The 7,387-nt window shown below is 47.5% G+C and overlaps 1 long non-coding RNA gene across 1 annotated transcript; it reads right to left on the bottom strand.

The window, feature by feature from the left end:
* Nucleotides 1–121: 121 nt before the first annotated feature.
* Nucleotides 122–1,612, bottom strand: LOC117724417 (uncharacterized). The gene is made up of 2 exons (XR_013105472.1): nt 1,026–1,612; nt 122–888 (listed from the first exon to the last, which is right to left on the bottom strand). It is a non-coding gene; the product is annotated as an uncharacterized LOC117724417 (long non-coding RNA).
* Nucleotides 1,613–7,387: the final 5,775 nt, after the last annotated feature.

The raw sequence follows: 7,387 nt of genomic DNA, 5'->3' as shown, positions 1-7,387 counted from the left end.
AAAAATAATGTTTTATTAATAATTTCTGAGATTCACTTTCCGTATTAATTTGTACAAGTAATAGATACAAACATCCATTGTTTTAACAGCTAAACAGTTACCTCATTATAAAAAACACCACGATGTGTACCACCTTTATTATAACGTTTTAAAAACAAGCCACATCTCTTTGCTCATAATGTGTGACACAACTTTAAGTGTAATACATGAGCAGACTTGGGCAACCTGATTGAGGGCATTCTGGGTGGTGTCCCCTATGCAAGAGTGGGGAGACAGGACTGGCTCAGTCTGAGACACCTTCTGTGGGTGAGGGGGAGGGAGCCCTGCTGGCTGGAAGTTCACATCCGAACTGGCTCCCATCACCCTCTGATGCCTTGGAAGTAACCTGGATTTATATTACCCACACACCGCACTGTGGCATCGTTCTGCCTCCAGGACCCCCATCTGTGCAATAAATTCTGTAGGGTACTGAATAAACAAAGGGAAAAGGAAGAAATAAACTTAAGATTGTGAAATGAGAAGCCAGAGGGGTGTGTGTGTGTGTGTGTGTGTGTGTGTGTGTGTGTGTGTGTACAGTCCTGCACAGGGCTGTAGGCAATGAGTCCTTTGTCCCTTAGTTATGGGCAGCAAATCTGTTTTAGTGAGTTAAAAGACACAGTGTAAAGCTCTTGCTTCATGTTCTCTCCCATCATCAGGCCAGGTTTCCTCGTTTGAAGCTGCGCAAGAAAAAGCAGTCTGAATACTCGAGTTCAGCCTCCGTGAGACACCTTCTCAGGCGCTGTAGTAACCCAGAAGCCCGGGGCATTCCTCACAGTTCCTTATCTGGGTGGTAAAAGCAGGATGCAGCCTAATTGGTTGCTGGTTCTCTCTGGTGAACACGGGAGGTTTCTGTTTTAAGAAATAAAGTGACTTCACAGCGGTTTGATTCACTGCCCCACGGGGAGACGGCTGAGCAGAGGCTTCCTCCCCGTGGAGATTTGCATACAACATTCACTTCCTGCTCGGGAGCCTGCTCCACCACCTACCTGGACCTGGAGAGGGCGAGGGGAGGTCTGAGCAGCCCAAGGTGGATCCCGAGAGCAGATCCAGCGACCACCCCCTGGGCCCGACTGTCGGTGGCGATCTTAGGTAAGTGAGCTCACGGCGCCTGCCTGCTCTGACCTCTTTAACCACTGACCGGCTTTCCAGTCCACTGCCTTCGCAGTTGCCAGCAGGTCCTGATCTCACTTCCCGCTGCCCTCGTGCCCTCACGTCCCCACCTTTACCTTGTTCATCTGGAGGCCACTTTGAGCTGAGACTGTGACAGAGTTCCTGCAAGAATGTGGCGCCGGTTTAGGGTTTCTCTCGGGCCGGCCAGGCTGGGCTTAACTCTTTAAGGAGAGGACACACCACTACAAGCTGCCTGGTTGGAATTTTCAGTACTCATAGTTAGCCATCAAGAAATCAAGGTGCATTAGTGAGTTCAAGGCCAGTCTGGGCAAGGTATCGAGAACCAGTCTTTAAAAAGAATCAGAACTGTTTTTCCAAGGAGGGAGCCATGGTAGAAAGGATTAAGTAATTGGCTTTCAGCCCAAGACACGTCAGTGATGGCGGGAAGGCCAACTCCCAGTTTTTCTCTTATTTTATGCAGGGGGAAAACACCAACATCACAATCTTGGGTCTGAAAGTGCTCCACGCCCCTCCCACCTCCCCACACCCCTCAGGCCTCCATTTCCCTTAACCAGTCATTCGCTGGGTCTGGATGGTGCTGGGATGATGCCAGGGGAGAAACACTGGATCTTAGAAGCTGCCTTCTCTGTGACTTCCTAGTTCACAGTGGCCTCTCAGACGACAGAGACTTTTTTTAAGGGTGTCAGTGGAAAGTAACCAAATTAATAATTGAAAAAAGGACAGAAAACTTGCTTCCAAGTTCTCCCTCTACTTTGCGTGGGTCCATCTCTTAGGCAATTCTCTTTGGCTCCCAGAAGCCTGGATTTTTCATCTGCAAACACACCACACACACACACACACACACACACACACACACACGCACACTAACACACACACAAAACATGATTATGTCTAAATTCCTAAGAAAACAAGACCAGGGCAGTCCCAGAAGGGTACCATAATGGGTGGTCTCTAAAACTTGTTTTGTTTACTATTATTATACATATAAAGCGCCTCTGTACTAGTACATCAGGAAGGCCTTTGCTTCTTATATTTTTCCAGCCCCAGAACCTGGCATATCATCAAACGCTGTAGAGGTACTCAATCTTGCACGTAAACTTAAAAAAAAATTTTTTTTTTCTTCAATTTCCCTCATCTGCTTTCCAGGCCGAAGGTAAAGCAGCTGTCAGAGCAGGCAGCCTGTGGTGGGTGGGGGTGGGGTATCCGCTGCTGCTCTGCAGGAGAGCTGCCTAGAATCCAGCCTTCATTGGCTTTAACCACATAGGGGGAATGGGATTTCTTGAATTAGCTCATGTCCCATGTGTTTGCTGGATGTCAGGGCAGGCTCCAGAGCTGGCAGAGGCCAGGAGCTGGATCAGAAGGCACTGAAGGCACTGAAGGCACTCCAGGCCCCGGCAGTCCGTGTGTGGGCCTTTAATGGGAGGGGAAAGGGAACAGCAACACATCCCGGCACCATGTAAGGCTGGCAACTATGATTAGAGTCATTCTAGTTGGCAGACACGCTGGGTCCTTAACCTTTTCCAAACCACTGCTTTAAGAAACATTATTATTGTTTCTTTTGAGCAATTACTGACAGTCAATACAGTTCCAGCAGGTTCTGGCTGATTTGGAGCTTTGGATATTGCTAAACTCTCTGGAGGGTGTCCAGGTTCTGGTTTAGGACACCACTTCTCCGTATTCTGGAAGGAGGGCACCAGACTTCCAACATGTTTGCTTGTGGTGAGCTCCTGATTCTTATTTCAAATCCTGAAGCGTTATCATCTGAAACCTGGGTAGCAGTGTATAGCTGCCAGCCCCACTTTGATGGTAGAAGCTCCACCACGGCCACTCTTAATCTGGTGCTGTTCTTCCAAGTCATTCCACACAGGACAAGTGTGAGGAGGCGGGCGGATGATGCAGCCATTCTGACATGTTCACTTCCTGGGGCTGCCTTGAGCAGGAGGCCAGACAACGTGGCAGGATCGGGGTGGGGGTGGGGTGGGGGGGGGGGAAGAAAGCTTCATAGCTTAGAGGGCCCAAAGACACACACACACACACACACACACACACACACACACACACACACGGTGTTCAAGCCTGCACCTCCCTTGATAAAGGGGTTAGTGACTTCCAAATACACTGAAAATTAAAAGAGGAGAAAGTTCTATTTTCAGGCATCCTATAACTGGCGGTTGGCAAGATAGATTACGGCGGCATAGTTTGTCTAAATTAAATCAATGTCTTATATGTTGCAGAATGGAAATCTCAGATAGATCCTGAATCCAAATCATTTTCTGCAGCAGGCAATTTTAGATTAGCTTTAAGAAGCATATCTTTATGAACCGTAGGCAACTGCTATAGGGAAGGACACAGGTGGAGGTGTGGTCAACTTCTAGGTCCTTCCATAGCCAACTAAACAACCCGTAAACTTTGATCTTATTTGTCAGAACAGTCCGGCTGGCCTTCCACAAGAAGCATCTGATGGCTGGAATCTAGAAGCCGACCTCCAGGCCTCTCCTATTTCTTCTCAGTGTTCTGTCTCCTAGCTATTTTTAGGTCATGAAACAGGGTTTTCCCTTCCCCAACTCCGACATTCCTCCTCTCCTGCCCAGCCTGCCTCCTAGAGCCCACGTGTGCTCCAGACTCAGTGCTCTGCTCACTCTTCTTTTAGACAGGTATGCACACAGGTGTGTGGTGCATGCAGGTGTGCACACAGGTGTGTGGTGCATGCAGGTGTGCACACAGGTGTGTGGCGCATGCAGGTGTTGCACACAGGTGTGTGGTGCATGCAGGTGTGCACACAGGCCTTCTCGGAGACCACAGACTATAAAGCAGCCAAGGAAGGGTGGGCTTTCATCCATGTGGCGGCCCTAAGCATGCTGTCACTTTGGCTTGATTCCCTCATGGCATTGCTGAAAGCAAGAGATTTGGGTAGGTGGGAGGCCCTCACACAGCCTGTTCCCCTTTATCGCCCAGCACACCCAGTCTGCATGGGGTCTTGGCATCTCCCTCAGTGATGAAGGAAATCTGGCTCTTGGACGGTGTTGGAATCTTGTGCCCAGGCCTCTCTGCTGCTCCTCTCAGGTCTCATGCTCATCTCTGAACCTTTCCTATCCTGGGCATCCTGGCCACTGGCCCACCCTACACACACATGCCTCTTCCCTGTGGCCCTTCCTGCACCTGTAATGCACGTTGGTTAAAAGGTCTTTCTCCCATAGCAGTAACAATTCCCAGAATTTTTTTTCCTCTGTCTTTTTTTTTTTTTTTTTTTTTTTTTTCCTGTCCCTTCATTAGAAAGGCCACCTTATATGAAGTAGACAGACAATGACAACAGAAGCTCCTGAGCTGGCTTGAGGTTGATTCTCCAAATGTTTTTATTCGCAGCTCTCACTGTGGTAGCTGACTGTTCCCAGAAGTCTCCCTCCCCCTTTCAAGTTCAGCACTAAGTCCAAGTCCACTTTGCAGATCAGAGCATTATGACCGCCCTCAGCCTGTTGTGAGTCTTCCTTGTAAGGTCCAGCAAATGTTCCCGTGTCTCCAAGGCTCACACCGCCTCAAAGACTCTGGCAAATCATAATGGAACAACTTCTCTCCCAGGGAAATTCTGCAAGTAAGCTTGGAGTATTTGCTCACTTGGGGTTGAATCACTCAGGTGAGCCAGACAGTTCACCCCAAGCTAAACTTCTACTAGGCAAACCAATCTGATGATAATTTGCACACATTTAGGCAGTAGGCAAAGAAATTAATGAGTTTACAGATATTTTCTAAAATCTGTGACTAGATACACACACACACACACACACACACACACACACAAAACTCTTTGTGGCCAGCAAGATGACTCAGCTTGTAAAGGTATTTGCCACCAAGCCTGACAACCCGAGCTTGATCCTAGGAGCCCACGTGGTGTAAAGGGAGAACAGGTCCTGCCCAGTTGTCTTCCGGCCTATACATGGGTGCCATGGCATCCCCAATGCACCATAGAACAATAAATAAATGTAAGAAGAAATTTAAATTATTCTCTGGAGAGTGAAAACACCTTGAGAATCTGTGATTGAAAATAATCTGATCCAGGTCGGGTGGCAGTGGTGGTGCATGCCTTTAGTTCCAGCAGTCAGGAGGCAGAGGCAGGCAGATCTCTGAGTTCGAGGTCAGCTCTGGTCTACAGAGTGAGTTCCAGGACAGCCAGGGCTACACAGAAGAAATCCTGCCTTGAAAAAACAAAAGAAAAGGAAAAAAAAAAAAAAAAAAAAAGGAAAAATCTGATCCAAATTAGAGTTTTGGATACTCCCAATTATTAGTATATATATGTATTTCTTATACCCACCTGAAATATTCATGCTGTTGTATGTCTTTAGGACTCTTCAACCCCATCAGTAACCCAAACAGTATTTAAAAAAAAAAAAAAAAGTTCAGGGCTTGGAAGATGTCTCTGTGGGGTAAAGTGCTTGTTGCCCAAGTTTCAGGACTGGAGTTCAGACCCATAGAATCCACCTAAGAGGCAAGCAGGAGAACAGAGCCAGGGAATCTGAAGAGCAAATTGGCGGACTACCCACGACGTTGAGGTGGGGAGACCTCCACATGTATGCACCCACAATTGAGGAGGACGCTTGATGTCAATCTGGGGTCTCCAAAAGCAATCAACCGTGCGCGTGTGTGTGTGTGTGTGTGTGTGTGTGTGTGTGCGTGTACCTCATACAAACATGCAGACATACAATTCCTTCAATTGAGCCTAAATACTGGTACCTATAATCTCAGCATGTAGGAGGTGGAGGCAGGAAGATGAGGATTTCAAGGCCAGGCTAGGATCCAGGAGTCCATCTCAAACACAAAACACAATCCAAGCAGCTGTGATCAGCTAGTCTTGATTACTTAGGAGCTGTTATGCCATTTGTTAATTACGCTGGCTGCTCACTCCTGCCCTTCCTCTCCCTGGCTGTACTGTTTGTCTTCTCCCAGGGACACAATGCCTTCATTAAGTTCCACCCTTCTGTCCTTGCCTCAGAGACGTCTCCTGGAGGCGATCCCCTTTCCAGCCGCCTCGCCCGCCCGCCATTTATCATCGCCTTTGTTTGTGCTCTGTCAACCAGGTTTCAATTTATTTTGAATTCAGTTTATGATTAAAATTTAATGAGATCCAATCAAGTGCCGTTTTTTCAAATCAAGATGCCTCTGCAGTCCTGCTGGCATCCTCCATTGTAACCACATGAGGGACAGGCACCCTGGCTTCCTCCTAGCGCTGCTTCCCCCTGCCCCCCAGCACTGGAGGGGCGTGTCCACGCCCTGGCAGGTCAAGGTGAATGCTCTGAGCCCTGCCCTCCCAAATAACCAGCCTCAGTGCAGGCTGTTCATCACACAGGCTCTAGGGCTGAACTGCTACTGGCCATAGGACCTTGAGAAAGTTCTTTCACCTTCCTGTGCCTCAGTTTCCCCCATTATAAAACAGAACCAACAACAGTACCCATCAACTCAGATCATAATGAGAATGAAATGAGTTACTACGTTATAAAAGTCTTTGTAACCATTTCAGGAATAACTACCATTCAGTGAAGATTAACAAAAGACAGGCGAGGGAGGGGAACTTTTCTTAACTAGATCCGTGTTACCCGGCTTACACTCTGCCATAGCAGCCTGGTTTTTATATGCAGGTGGATCCTAGGACCTCATTTGTCAGTCAGGCTAGGGTCAGTGACAGACACTGTCCAAGGGAATAACATAAAAGCAACTTCTCTGTCCTCACACACAGACACACACACACTCATGTACACACACCTATATACACACAGACTCACACACATACTCATATACACACACCTATATACACATACACTTACACTCACACACACTCATACACCCACACAAACATATACTCTCACATACACATTCTCTCACAGAAACACACATATACACACATATGCAAGCACATGATTACACATGTGTACCTATCTGTGCATATACCACACACAGTCAAATACAAGAAAGAGATGACATATGGCCCATAAAGTAGAAAGGATACACTGTTTGGACTTTATAGGAAAAACTTGCCAGCCCTGGATCCAATGGCTTATGGCAATTGCTAGGAATCCATGGGGAGATTTGCCTTCACCAAGCTCTTGGTAAGTGTCTCATTAAGGAATAGCAGAACGCTTCCTGTTACCCTGCATGCGGACCAAGACCAGATGAGCTGACTCCAGTGTGGTGAGAACATTCATAGTTCTCTCATAGACAGCTACAGTCC

The sequence above is a fragment of the Arvicanthis niloticus genome, chromosome 20 (assembly GCF_011762505.2).
Source record: "Arvicanthis niloticus isolate mArvNil1 chromosome 20, mArvNil1.pat.X, whole genome shotgun sequence".
Lineage (NCBI taxonomy): Eukaryota > Metazoa > Chordata > Mammalia > Rodentia > Muridae > Arvicanthis > Arvicanthis niloticus.
This window is presented reverse-complemented; position numbering and strand designations above follow the sequence as displayed.